Here is a 15,000-nt window from a genome sequence, read left to right on the forward strand (position 1 = left end):
CTTTCCCTCTCCGCTCTCAGGAAATTCTCTCCAGGCAAATTCTAAATATTCAGAATAAAATAAAATTAACTAAATTACACTGAAGCCTACTTATACGGTATTCCGTGAAGATGATATATACTCGCGGGATGGAGCGTGATATTGCGATGATATTTAGTGAAATTTATTTGGAACTTCATTGAGAATTATATAAGGCAAATGGAAAATCGATTTTCGACAACAGCTGTATGATAAATATTTTTATACGGAAGCACATACATTTTGGCAAAATGAGAGTCGATATATCGTAGAAGACTCTGGTGTAAGAGAAACAATGTTCGATTCTTCTAATATGAATTTAGGGCGGCGAGCTGGTAGAATCGTTAGCACACCAGTTAAAATGCTTCATTTTGTTCGTCTTTACGTTCTGAGTTCAAATTTATCCTTTCGAAATCGATAAAATAAGTACCAGTTAAGCACTAAGGTCAATGTAATTGACTTGTTCTCACACTCGAAATGACTGGCTTTGTGTCAAAATTTAAAGCCAGTTAAATAAGAATTAAAACATATGTGGGTATTTGTGTTTTATCGGGAAAAACCGAAGATTTGTAAGGCAGGCCTGTATATGTTTGAAATTTCTGTTTTTCATTGATTAGTCTAGCTAAAGCAAATTAATCCAATACTTTTCTTGGTACTTTTGCATTATTCAAATCCTCAGAATATTGTAAATAACTGATCATGAAATTATATAATCCTCATATCACCGTGATCATCTTGACCGACCAGGCTATCAGATGTTGCTACACACTGCTGGTCACAATGCGCTTCGCATTGTTTTTTTAGCATTCAAATGACGCCACCCCGCTGGCTAAGCGGACTGGCCAACAGAAGAAAGAGTGAGAGAAAGTTGTGGCGAAAGAGTACAGCAGGGATCACCACCACTCACTGCCAGAGCTTCGTGGAGCTTCAGGTGTTTCCGCTCTAACATTGGTTCCGAAGTAATCCATTTTCAGGGCTATCAAGATTTTTGTTATGCAGTGCATTCTTTATTGCTACATTAGCTAAAAATAAACCGTTTTTCGAGGAACTAGCTGAATTCGAGTGCTTCCCAAGAAATTTCCATCTTTTAGTGTCTTAGGTCCATAGGCTCCCTAACCTGTACCCGGCTGTAAATACTTTGTCCTTGAATGTTTCTATGGAATCCATTGAATGTTTCTATAGAATCCATTCTATAGAATTATCTCTCCTGTATAGCGTCAAAATAATACATCTGCTTGTTGTTTATACACATGCCTTCGTATTTAGTTTTTCTATAAATATCTGTATATTTAAAACCTTAAACAGGTAACATAACACATAGAACGGTATTCCAAACATTTTAGTAATAATTGTAAAAATATTAATCCCCATTGCAAGCATAAGGAATTAGCAACAGAAAACCAAAATAATTCATGACAGAAAATGTTATATCGACGAAAATCATGCTGACATACTAATAACATTATGTTGTGGCGTCATCTGTGTAAATTCACAATGTATTTACTGAATTGGCCTTGGAATTTGTTTAAGAAAAAACATGGAACTTAGCTTGTATTCGCTCCTTTTTTGAATGCTTCTCTCTATGGATTGTTGTGTTTAGCCATGTTGCTCTTCGGTGGCTTCTTACCAGTTCTAATGATGTGGTTGTAATTTTGTTTTCCATTTTGCCTGTGACTACTTTTCTCTTTACATTATATCAATGTAGCTTTGGTTGGTTTGTGCTACGTCGGCTAAGTTTTATATTTAGTGGTACCCCTATTTTTTTGTTTATTTCGGTGCGGCAAAATATTAGGAATCGTAGAGACACTTTACCGGTTATGTTTCACTCAGACAACTTCCTCTTTGTATATCGCGCACCCCTCCCTACTCTTTTGGGGATGCATTCAGGCTGAGTCTTGTATTTCTTATTCGAGGTAACGGAGTATGCTGATATGTGTGTGTTTCCTAGCAATTGCATTATTTGCAGGACTGTGTCATCTTTTTCTAGTTTTCTATATCTGCAGTAGTGGAGGTGCGCGGGTTAGTGGTTAGGGTGTTGAACTCATGATCGTAAGGTTGTGGTTTCGATTCCTGGACCGGGCGATGCGTTGTGTTCCTGAGCAAAACACTTCATTTTCACGTTGCTCCAGTCCACTCAGCTGGCAAAAATGAGTAATCCTGCGACGGACTGGCGTCCCGTCCGGGTGGGGAATTTCTACGCCACTGAAACCGGGAAACCGGCCCTTATGAACCTGGCATGGCTCGAGAAAGAACATTTATTTATATCTTATGTCTGCAATAAGTGTCTTGTACTATCTTCGGTATGGCACCGGCTGGCTTGCTCACAGCACTCAGAGCCGATTGTACAACAGGGGAATGAAGCGAAATGCGTTCGTCATCGTCATTGTCACCGTGAGAAAGAGGATGTTTAATGCATTTTGATTTACTACAACAATATCAATCAAGTATTCTACTGACGAAGAGCATTCGTACCGAAACTCATGTGCTATTGGAAATATCGTCTGGAGAGAAAAATGTCCCATTTCCCATTTCCACATACCAAATATGTCCCATATTTTCCATTTCCACATTTGTAATCCTAATACTATTGGTCATCCGAATTCCCATATTTAGCAGAGATATATTATTGACCAAGAAATAAAAAAAAAACACATGTAAGAATATCAAATGCCACGATAAGAATTTCTGAATGTGGCAATGATGTAAAGATACAAGAGTGTCATATATAGGACAGAAAGGCCAGCCATGCGTAAAGCATCGAAAATGATAGAAATTGTAGAAGAAACACACTAAAAAGATAGTCCAGTTATATAAAAAACATAAGCTAGAGAAAGACTTACCTTATATCGAAAATGCAGAGATGTAATAATCCGCGTTAAATCTCAAGGAATGTTGTATTCTGAAAAAAAGCAAATAAAATCATTGTTAGATACGGTAAAATATAAATGAATTTCACTTAAGACATACTCAAAGGAATAAGGAACTCATGAGTTAGTATGAATGCAGCAGACACACACACAATAAAGAAGGAAATATTTATCGAGAAATGTTATTTCTTTCCGTTGAAGAGCGTATGCTCGAAACGTAAAGAACATTTTTTTTCACTTTGCTCGAGCGTCAAACTAATACATCTGCTTGTTGTTTATACACCTGCCTTTGGAGTTTGATTTTTTCTATAAATTTCTGTATATTTAAAACCTTAAAGTGGTAACATAACACATAGAACGGTATTCCAAACATTTTAGTAATAATTGTAAAAATATTAATCCCCCATTGCAAGCAAAAGGAATTAGCAACAGAAAAACAAGAGAATTGATAACAGAATATGTTACTTCGACGAAAATCATGTTGGCATACTAATAACATTATGTAGTGGCGTCATCAGTGTAAATTATGAATTTATTTACTGAATTGGCCAAGGAACTTGTTTAAGAAAAACACATGGAACTTAGCTTGTATTTGCTCTTATAAACCGAGAACATACGAAGCATAAGCTGACCAGGTGCAAATGTAAAGTTAGGATATACAACGTTGTCACCTGAAATAGCATATATATTTATATGTTTATGTATATATATATATATATATATTATATTAAATTAGAGACAAAACCACTATTAGGCAAATCATACAATGAAAAATTTAAGCCAATACATAAGATTATTTAATTTATATTATTTAAATATATAACAAAATTATTAAAAAAATATATAATTAATATCACACTACGATCGTTTCATGGCTGTTAATTTCTTTAAATTTTCGAGTTACAGTCATTTATCAGGTGGTTTAAATATTTATCTTGGCGAGGTTTAAACAATATATAATTAATTATTATTAATATTAGGGAAGTTATTTCCAAGTCCACAGGGGAGAGAAGTTCAATTTAGTGGTACAAAAATGAATTACTCACTGTATTATATACATATTTATAGATAGGCTTAAGAGACAGAATGACCCTCAAGCAACTCAATCACCATTGAATTATATTATCTACAAGTTGCATCTCTTCCTTAAAAATAGTCGCCTTGCGTAACAATACAATGGTCCCAGCGCTCCTGTCATTTTGGGGAGTCCGGCCTGGAAGTCGTTTTCCATAGGCGAGTCGAGAACCTTCTGCGATTCGTTCTAGATCGCTACAATGATGTTAAAACGGTGACTTTGTGCTGATTTTCGTCCTGAAGAGACAGAAGTTCAACGTTCCGACGATTCTGCCGCTCTACTGACCATACAACACATACATAACGCAGAATCCATTCAATGCAATCGGAAATACAAACACCACACAGGTCATTTCACAGACTAACTGTGTGGAATGCTGCAGGTGATACTGTATTGAAAAGAGAAACCTATACTCTAATGAAGCAAGCTACTAATTAACGAATAACGTTTTTGAAACGAATGTAAATAATAATGGCTACACTCTCTGAAAATTCATTGAACTTCTAATTTTATAGCTATGCATATATATATATACATATATATATGTTATATATGTATATACATGTATATATATATATTGTATATAATGCATATATATATATGTATAGTATATATATATACGTATATATATATATATATATATATGTATATATATATGTATATGCATATATATATATATATCTATATATGTTATATATATGTATATTGTATATGTATGTATATATATGTATATGAAATATATATATATGTATATGTATGTATATCTATCTATCTATCTATCTATCTATCTATATATATATATTATTATATAATATATATATATATATATAGATTATATATATATATATACTGTTCTTACTGCTCTTTCAATTTTTTATGTATATGTCTGAAGCAGAAAATTTATTTTAATTCATTACAAGAAATTCACGCTGCTATATTTTGCTACTTCAGGAAATATAAGTGTGCCCTCAAAATGTCAAGTGCATTCTACCGACGTATCAGCAGGAATTACGTTAATTTCAGTATCCGTCTATATGTGCTGGTCGTTTTTGAAGAAATAGAAAGTTGGAGAAAAAGAGTGTCTTTAATGTATTGATTTCAATTTAACCAAATGTAAGCTTGCCTCATGCTCTTTCAACTGAATCATTTAATTGCTGACGCCAACACGGTCAGGGACTCACAGAAAAAGAAAGGGATTATATCACCATTTTCAAATGCAAGCCCAGCCTTTTTTATGGCCTTCCTAAAATCCATAAAAACAAATACATCACCGAAGCCTGCAAACTCTCCACTGACATCCACATCAACATCAAAGCACCGGAGGACCTAAAACTAAGGCCCATCGTGGCGGGTACCTCCTGTGAAACACACCGCCTGAGTAACTTCCTAGACATCCTTTTGAAACCTTTCCTTACCCACATCAAAATTTCATTAGGGATGATCTGGACATGCTCAAACACACCCGAAAACAGTTAACGAGGAGGCACTCCTGGTATCCTTTGATGTCATCAACCTCAACACCAACATTCCACATGAGTATGGTATAGAGGCAATTGACTTCTGGCTAGAAAAACACCCAGAGACATTCCCTGACCGCATTAACAAGTCTTTTATTACAGAATCTCTCAAGTTCATTCTGACAAACAATTTTTTATCTTCGACGACACACACTACCGTCAAAAATGTGGCATTGCGATGGGTACCAAGGCTGCACCAGTCCTTGCGAACCTCATAATGAGTTACTTCGAACTGTCACTCTATGAAATATCAAGCCAGAAATTTGGACATGTTTTCCACACCTACCTAATGGAAAATGGAAAGGTATTTAGATGATTGTTTCATCATATGGAAAGAACCTATGAAAAACTCCTGGAATTCAAAACCATAACTAAACAACATACATCCCAACATCCAATTCACTATGGAATTAAGCAAACATCATCTCCCATTCTTGATCTCCTAATTATAAAAACACCTAAGAACCAAATCATAACAGACATCTACCACAAACCTACAGACTCACACAATACCTCCTCTTTAGTCATGCCACCCAAAACACACCAAGACAAATATCCCTTTCAATTTAGCTAAAAGGGTATGCACCATTGTCTCGGATCCAAAAACACGAGAAATACGCCTTCAAGACCTCAAAAAACACTATTACAAACGTCAATATCCTCCCCTTATATAGTTATGGAAATAAAACGCGCCAAAGAACTAGACAACACTACACTGAAACCACCCAACCTAACCAACACACACACCTCAAAATACTTCCATACATTTCCACCCACAACCCCAAAAATATCGAAGCATACACCACAATCATACAAAACCTCAGTCTACTGTCAACAGACCCAAAATGAAAAAACATTATAAATACACACAAAATCCTCAAATGCAAAAGGCAACACAAATCTTTAAAAAACTCTTGACAAATGCCAAACTTCAACACCACAACCACCCCCAACAGTAAAAAAATGTGCACGCTCAAACTGTGGTACCTGCCCCTTTCTACTTGAAGGCTCTGAATTTACCTTCAAACAAGGTACGAAGTTTAAAATCAAGACTAACTTCTCCTGTTCCTCCGAGAACCTTATCTACTTCTCACATGCGCTGGTTGCCAACATAATTATGTTGGACAAAAGAGTCTCCGTTACGTAAACGAGTAACGGTGCATAAAGAACAAATAAATCTCCCGGAATACCGACAAATTCCACTGAGTGACCACTTAGACTCATGTGCTAAAGACTAAACCCCAAATTCTATATATTCCCCTTCTACCAATGTAAAGACGGGATCACCACACAGGAGAGAATTAACAAGGAGAATCTCTTTATTGAAAAATTCCAAACACAAATTAATATGCAAACTCCTCGTTGATCAAACTTCCTTCTCTACCTCACTCTTCATGGATGGACTAACACAAATATATAAAGATACCATGCATTCATCACTTCAAGCTAAAACTTATATTCTTTAAATATCATTTTTACTATTGTTGTTATTACTATCATTTTTATTATAAATGATATGACAATTTGAAATGCAATTGTCTATGCAGATTTAGTAATTAGAAAAAATATAAAAAAGTGTTAAAATCTGAAAGTTAAGTTAGAAGCAATTATATAAAAAAGATAACGCAAATGAAGCTAAAAATGATAATTTTATAATTGGGGTTTTATTGAAGAACTCAAAGAGTTGTCTCCCTTACTCACAACACAGGAACTGAAGAACCAGAACCACAATTACTACTACTTCCTGTCCTGCAAACATGCTGATTTAACAACACAACACATGCTCTTAACCTTTGGATCTTAACACCTCAAGGGTAAAAAAACTTTTAAAACATAAATATTCTTGACAAGTCATACAATGACGAAAACGGTTGAATAATATAATTTATATATTTATCAATTTCTCATTTTATTAAAATTTCTTTCATTTGAGCATTCTGCATTTTTTAAAAAAATTTCTTACTTATCATTTCTCCACTGTGCGGTCAACACAACCCCACCATTTATTTGATCTATATATATATATATATATATATATATCATTGGGTGTGTGTGTGTGTGTGTGTGTGTGAATATATATATGTATGTGAAGCAATAATAACGCAGTGAAACGTTATACAATGATAATTTATACGTATAATTTTAAATACGATTCTTTCAGTATACACAATAAGTGCAATACATAACACTACCATGCAAGTTGCATATATATATATATATAATATATATATATATATATGCGTGTGTTTGTGTGTATGGTGGAGGTGCAATGGTCCAGTGGTTAGGGCAGCAGACACGCGGTTTCAGTTCCCAGACCGAGCGTTGTGCTTATTGAACGAAAACATCTAATGCTCCATGAGGCTTTCGGTAGGGGGGTGTGACTTTCTCTCACTCTTTCTTCCTGTTTCTGATGTACCTGTATTTCAAAAGTCCAGCCTTTTCACACTCTGTGTCACGCTGAATCTCCCCGAGAACTACGTGAAAGAGTACACGTGTCTGTGGAGTGCTCAGCCACTTGCACGTTAATTTCACGAGCAGGCTGTTCCGTTGTTCGGATCAAGTAGAACCATCTTCGTCGTACCCTGCAGGGTGCCGTAGTAATATATATGTTTGTATGCATGTATGTCTTTTATATATATGTATGTATGTATGTATGTATGTATGTATGAATGTATGAATGTATGTAAATATATTCTATTTCTATTCCTGAGCGCCATACTAATACATTTGTTTGTTTGTACGCCACTTGCCTTCGTCTTTTGTTTATTTTCGTAAACCTTCCCGTTATATTTATATATATGTATATACATATCTATAAGTATATATATATATATATATATATATATGTATATATACATGCATATATACATACATACATACATACACATATGTATATATATATATATATATATGCCAAGTGGTATGGAAAGTTTTCCGAAGTAGCTAAGCTTAATAAAACATAGCAACTTAATTACCTAAGTTGTAATATATTTTCCTTTAAAATAGTCGCTTTGCGTTACAATATAATGGTCCATGCGCACTTGTCATTTGAGGAAACCGTCTTGAAATTCGTTTTCCATAGGTGAGTGGAGGACCTTCTGCGATTCTTTCTAGAACTCTACAATGGTGTTAAAACAGTGACTTTGAGCGGGATTTTTCATCTTGATGAAGAGCTAGAATTCAGTAGGTACGAAATCTGGCGAATTGAGCGAGTGTGGGAATTTGAATTCAGAACATAAAGACGGTCGAAACATCGCTAAGCTTTTAGCCCGGTCTGTTAATTATTCCGCTAGATCGCTGAGCTCTTACTCACTTTTTACTCTTTTACTTGTTTCAGTCATTTGACTGCGGCCATGCTGGAGCACCGCCTTTAGTCGAGCAAATCGACCCCGGGACTTATTCTTTGTAAGCCCAATACTTATTCTATCGGTCTCTTTTTGCCGAACCGCTAAGTGACAGGGACGTAAACACACCAGCATCGGTTGTCAAGCAATGCTAGGGGGACAAACACACACACACACAGACACCACACAACACACACACACACATATACATATATATATATATCTTCTCTATATAAACGGCAGTTTGTCTGTGCGTGTTTCTGTGTGTCTGTTTGCTTGTAGTACCCTCACCCTGACCACGGCTTTCAACCGATTCTGATGAAACTTGACACACACATAGCCCAATGTCATAATTCAAAACTAACGCAGCGAAATTTTGAAAAGTTCCCCATTCTGAAAAAAACGATAAATTCGACATGGGGTCGAGAATCAGGAATACGAACCACAACGTCTAGGGGACGCAACTCTACCTTTTTTAAATCTCCAAATAAAATTTACCATAATTTTTTTTCCATTTTTTGCTACTTTTTGGCTATAACTCTCTAAAATGCTTTATAGTTATTTTTCCCTTACAAACCTGAGCAACGCGGGGCGATACTGCTAGTACATACATATATACGACAGGCTTCTTTCAGTTTCCGTCTACCAAATCCACTCACAAGGCATTGGTCGGCCCGAGGCTATAGCAGAAGACACTTGCCCAAGATGCCACGCAGTGGGACTGAACCCGGAACCATGTGGTTGGTTAGAAAGCTACTTACCACACAGCCACTCCTGAGCTGTTTATTTCAGTAGGCAAAGTAGGCATTGGATAAATAAACGAGAAATCTGGACTCGCCTGGATTTGAAATCAGAAAGGAACTTTCCGGAAGAAATACCGCAAAAGTTTTTCCCGTTGTTTTAGCGATTCTGCCAAGCCAAAGCTCTGAAGCACAATACAACCATATTATGCAGGATATATGCAATGGAATGGAAATACAAAAGAAAGAGCGAACACTGCATATTCTCAATGAGCACTGAACTACGGTAGATTCTGCATTGGAAGTAGGTATTACCGACAATAACAACAACGATAATATACCACAATGGTTGTAAATTCGCACGTTTCTTGTCCGTGCGCGTGATCACGCATTCACGTGTGTCTCTATTTGTATGTATGTATGTATGTATGTATGTATGTATGTATGTATGTATGTATGTATGGATGGATGGATGGATGAATGGATGGATGGATGGATGGATGTTTGTATGCGTGTGTGTGTATGTGCGTTCAGATATGTGTATCAATAACTAAATATATAAAAGAATGTATATATGTATATTTTATATATATATATATATATACATATATATATACACATATATATACATGTATATATATATACATAGATATATATACATATACATACATATATATGTATATATATATACATAATATTATATATATATACATATATATATAACATATATACATATAATATATACCTAATATATTACATATATATATATTATATATATATACACATATCTATACATATATATATATATATATATATACATATATATATATATGTGTGTGTGTGTGTGTGTGTGTGTGTGTTAGATAGATAGATATATGAAGTTTATGGTTATATATATATAAACACACATATAACACATATATACATAGATACATTTACATATATGCGTGTGTGTAGGTACGTGAACGTACGCCTGCGTGCGTGTGTGTATATGTCTGTGTGTGGTGAGCATAAACCTTCAATAACGCATTTAAAACATATTCCTCCATTCACACAAAGAACATTATCAAACTTCGTATATTCTAGATACGGTTATATTCACACTTGCAAATATGCTTTCTTTGATTCATATTTACTATTCGATTACATTTGAATAAGACGCTACATGACACTCTACAGCATTCTATTTATTCCATGTTATTCCGATGCACCAGTGACTCTTCATACAATTTGCTGAATCTTTTGTATTCACTCCGAATATGATAAATGAAATTGCATTTGTTTTCCCCATCTTCTACACATATACCTATGCATATACATACACGCGCTTCCTCAGATGTTTTGCGTATACATCTAATTTATGCTGCCATGCATATTTGGAATTCTTTTAGCCGAGGGCCATCAGGTGTTGTGTAATTCGCTGATTTGTGTAGATGTGCTTCTGTAAAAATTAATTCTAAAATTTACGTTTGAAAACTATAAATTTTCCATCCTGCATATTTCCGAATTATCTGGAAGCAAAATATCACGTTTATGTAAATAATACTACATATACCACACACACACAACACACACACATATACATATATATATATATATATATATATATATATATATATATATATATATAATATATTTATTTATTTATTTATATTTATTTATTATATATATATATTATATTTATTTATTTATATTTATTTATTTATGTATTATATATATATATATATTATATATTATATGTATGTATTCATGGATGGATGGCTGGATAATATATATTTCTCTGTGTGTGTGTACACATATATTCATATATCCTTGTATTTATATATACACATATATACACATATGTATACATTACATAGGCAAACTTATATATTACTTATATATATCTATATATCTATACGTAACACATAAACACAGCATATGGCAGTTATATTGTGTTTCTAGAAAATGTAGAGCTATATACAAGTATGCTATATATATATATATATATATATATATATATATATATATATATATTATATATAATATACATTTGTGTATGTGTGTGTGCGGTTGTCTGTGTCTTTAGTGTATGTGTGAGCGTATGTCAATGTGTATGTATAACGATTCTTCTTGTCGGAAACAACAAATGAATGTTCCGCAAATTTTTACTGAATCGCTTACATTGATCATTCGTGTATATTTATAAAATATGTGTGATGTACCCTCCATTGACATTGCATTTACCGATGCACAGAATGTCACACCTGGCATGGCATGCCCTTCCGGTATTCGAAACTACAAACTCGAATGCAACCCATTAACCACTAAAACATGTACGAATCTGTCATATATATTTACCAATGTGCACATATATTTATATGTAACTGATAGTATGGCTTCTTAAACCATTTGTAATTCCTCTTAATATTCTTTTATATTGTACCATTTGTCGTTGACTTTCACTTTCCTCTTGTCTCTATAACCGCAGGCGTGGCTATGTGGTAACAATAGGAGCCGGCGTAGCTGTGTAAACAGAAACACATGGTGCTAGTTTCAGTTCCATTCTGTGATACCTCAGTCAAGTATCTTCTAATATAACCTCGGTCTGACCAAAGCCGTGTGAATACATTTGGTAGACGAAGACTGGAATTAGTGGATGCTTATATGACTGGTATGAACTCATGCACCATACATCTTACGTGAGGGCGCTTATACATCCATATCTTTTAATGATTATTTTTAATACTTTTCTCGCTGTGTTGCATGTTTAATTACTTTGTTTTTGAATCTGTTCCCTTATTACTGATCTTCTATATAAGTGAAGTTATATCTTTTAATTTCCAGCTTTTGTTTTTACATGAAGTGAGACCATACATTGCGAATCCGTTATTTTAACGAGTTATATCTATTTATCACTCGAAGAGACATATCTGCACAGTCGAATACTCCTGAAACAGTTGTTAAGTATCCCATCTGTGAGGGATCGATGTGAGATATCTCGAAACAATTGTCATGATTAATAACAACAATTCTGATATCTTTCATCTTCCGTCTTTCATTTACGATATATATATATATATATATATATATATATATTATAAGTAATATTAGGGTAAGGCTTTCCTATGATGGGAGCCTCTTAATGTGTTTTACTGTACACGATATCTTATATGAATTATATATATATATAATGCTTATAGTGTAGGAAAATTAGAGAAACGTTTCTACTAGTGGCTAGCATGCATAAAATAGTCAATAGATAACATATTTTTCATACAAAATTAGGGACTATAAACAGGACATCTTACATGTTAAAAGGAACAGTCAAAGCCCAAACCACGGTTAGGTGTAATTTTGAAGGGGGTGAAGAATAAAAACATTTTCAATTGTTACTACTTGTTCCTAGGTTTCGAACAATAATGAACAAATTAAAATAATTTTTTATGTGTGCTCCCATCAGAAAAGGCGCAAAACATTAACGTATAATTATGGGACAAATAGACAACACATTTCTCATTTTTATACATCATAATTTTTCAAATCCACCGCGCAAGCGCAGTTATAGTCGGTAGCAAATAAAAACATATATGTCGACTTTCTTCAGAACTATTGAAAATGATTTTATTTTTCATCCCTTTCGAAATTACTCTTAACCGTGGTTTGGGCTTGTAAGGTGCCCTTTTTAGGGTCACCAATTTTGTGTATAAATGTACATTAATTTTATGTATTACATGATTTTTATGTTTTACTTTGAGTCCAATCTTTCCTTCCCTGCCTCAGATTCGTTATTGAGGGAATATTTTGCGCTACAGAAGTTACCATTTTTATGTGAATGTTTATATGCATACGAGTGTCTATGTGGTAAGTAGCTTGCTTACAAACCACATGATCCCGGGTTCAGTCCATGCGGACACATTGGGCAAGTGTCTTCTACTATAGCCTCGGGCCGACCAAAGCTTTGTGAGTGGATTTCGTAGACGGAAACTGAAAGAAGCCCGTCGTATATATATATATATATATATATAATATATAATATAATATATATATATATATATATATATATATATATATATGTATGTATGTACGTATGTATATGCTTGTGTGTCTGTGTTTGTCCCCCCAACATTGCTTGACAGCAGAGGCTGGTGTGTTTACGTCCCCGTAACTTAGCGGTTCGGCAAACGAGCCCGATAGAATAAGTACTAGGCTTACAAAGAATAAGTCCTGCGGTCGATTTGCGCGAGTAAAGGCGGTGCTCCAGTATGGCCACAGTCACATGACTGAAACAATTAAAAGAGTAAAAATGAGTAAGAGTAAAGCGTATGCAGATAATATTTGTATCTCATAACATTCATTAAGTGGCGACATTTAATCATTATTTATTTAAATGAAGTAATTATAATGTAAAAGAAACCTCTCAGAAATTAATTCGCAAGCAATATAAAATGTGTGTTAATATGTGTGAGTGTGTGTGTGTGTCTGTGTTTCTGTGTGTATGCATGTGTGTAGGGAAAGAGGAATGAGTGGATGGATGGATGGATGGATGTGCTTGAGTGTAATTAGTTTTACTCGTGTGTGTATACATCCACTGATATATATATATATATATATATATATATATATATATATTATATATATATATATATATATATATATATATATAATATTATATATGCTGCTTCATGTGTAGAAGAAGATATAGATATAAACACGAAGCAATGAATATAATCAATTTTCATTGCCGAAAATAGAATCAGCTTTATTTTTCTTCTGCTCTAAATCTTAGACGGCTGAGCAGGGGAAGACGTACAATTACTAATTGTAGCAGCAACATTAAAATGGTCTGATGTTTTTTATTTGCAAGGTATGGATAAGTGTGAAGGCAGGTTCGATTACACGGATCGCCTGAAAAACATTTCCGGCACCGCTAAGTATGCAATATTATTGGTAAAACTTATAGATAGATAGTATTTTGTGACTGCATTTGAGATATGCTGGTGTCACTTTCGCAAGTCACCCAGGACGAGACCATTGAGCAACATACCTTCTATGATAACCGTGCTTATACCTATTTCTTTACTTCCCACAAGGGATTAAATGCAGAGAGGACAAACAAGGACAGACATAGGTATTAAGTCGATTACATCGACCCCAGTGCGTGACTGGTACTTATTTAATCGATCCCGAAAGGATTAAAGGCAAAGTCGACCTCGGCGGAATTTGAACTCATAACGTAAAGACAGACGAAATACCTATTTCTTTATTACCCACAAGGGGCTAAACACAGAGATGACAAACAAGGACAGACAAACCGATTAAGTCGATTACATCGACCCCAGTGCGTAATTGGTACTTATTTAATCGATTCCGAAAGGATGAAAGGCAAAGTCGACCTCGGCGGAATTTGAACTCATAACGTAAAGACAGACGAAATACTTATTTCTTTACTACTCACAA

At 34.3% G+C, this 15,000-nt stretch overlaps 1 long non-coding RNA gene across 2 annotated transcripts in view; it reads right to left on the reverse strand.

The window, feature by feature from the left end:
• Positions 1 to 2,853: 2,853 nt before the first annotated feature.
• Positions 2,854 to 15,000, reverse strand: part of LOC118766900 — a 526,709-nt gene continuing 514,562 nt past the window's right edge. For both annotated transcript variants that reach the window (XR_005002809.1, XR_005002810.1), the window contains exon 6: positions 2,854 to 2,917. This is a non-coding gene — a long non-coding RNA (uncharacterized LOC118766900). The remainder of the gene's footprint in view (positions 2,918 to 15,000) is intronic.

Source organism: Octopus sinensis, linkage group LG18 (assembly GCF_006345805.1).
Source record: "Octopus sinensis linkage group LG18, ASM634580v1, whole genome shotgun sequence".
NCBI lineage: Eukaryota > Metazoa > Mollusca > Cephalopoda > Octopoda > Octopodidae > Octopus > Octopus sinensis.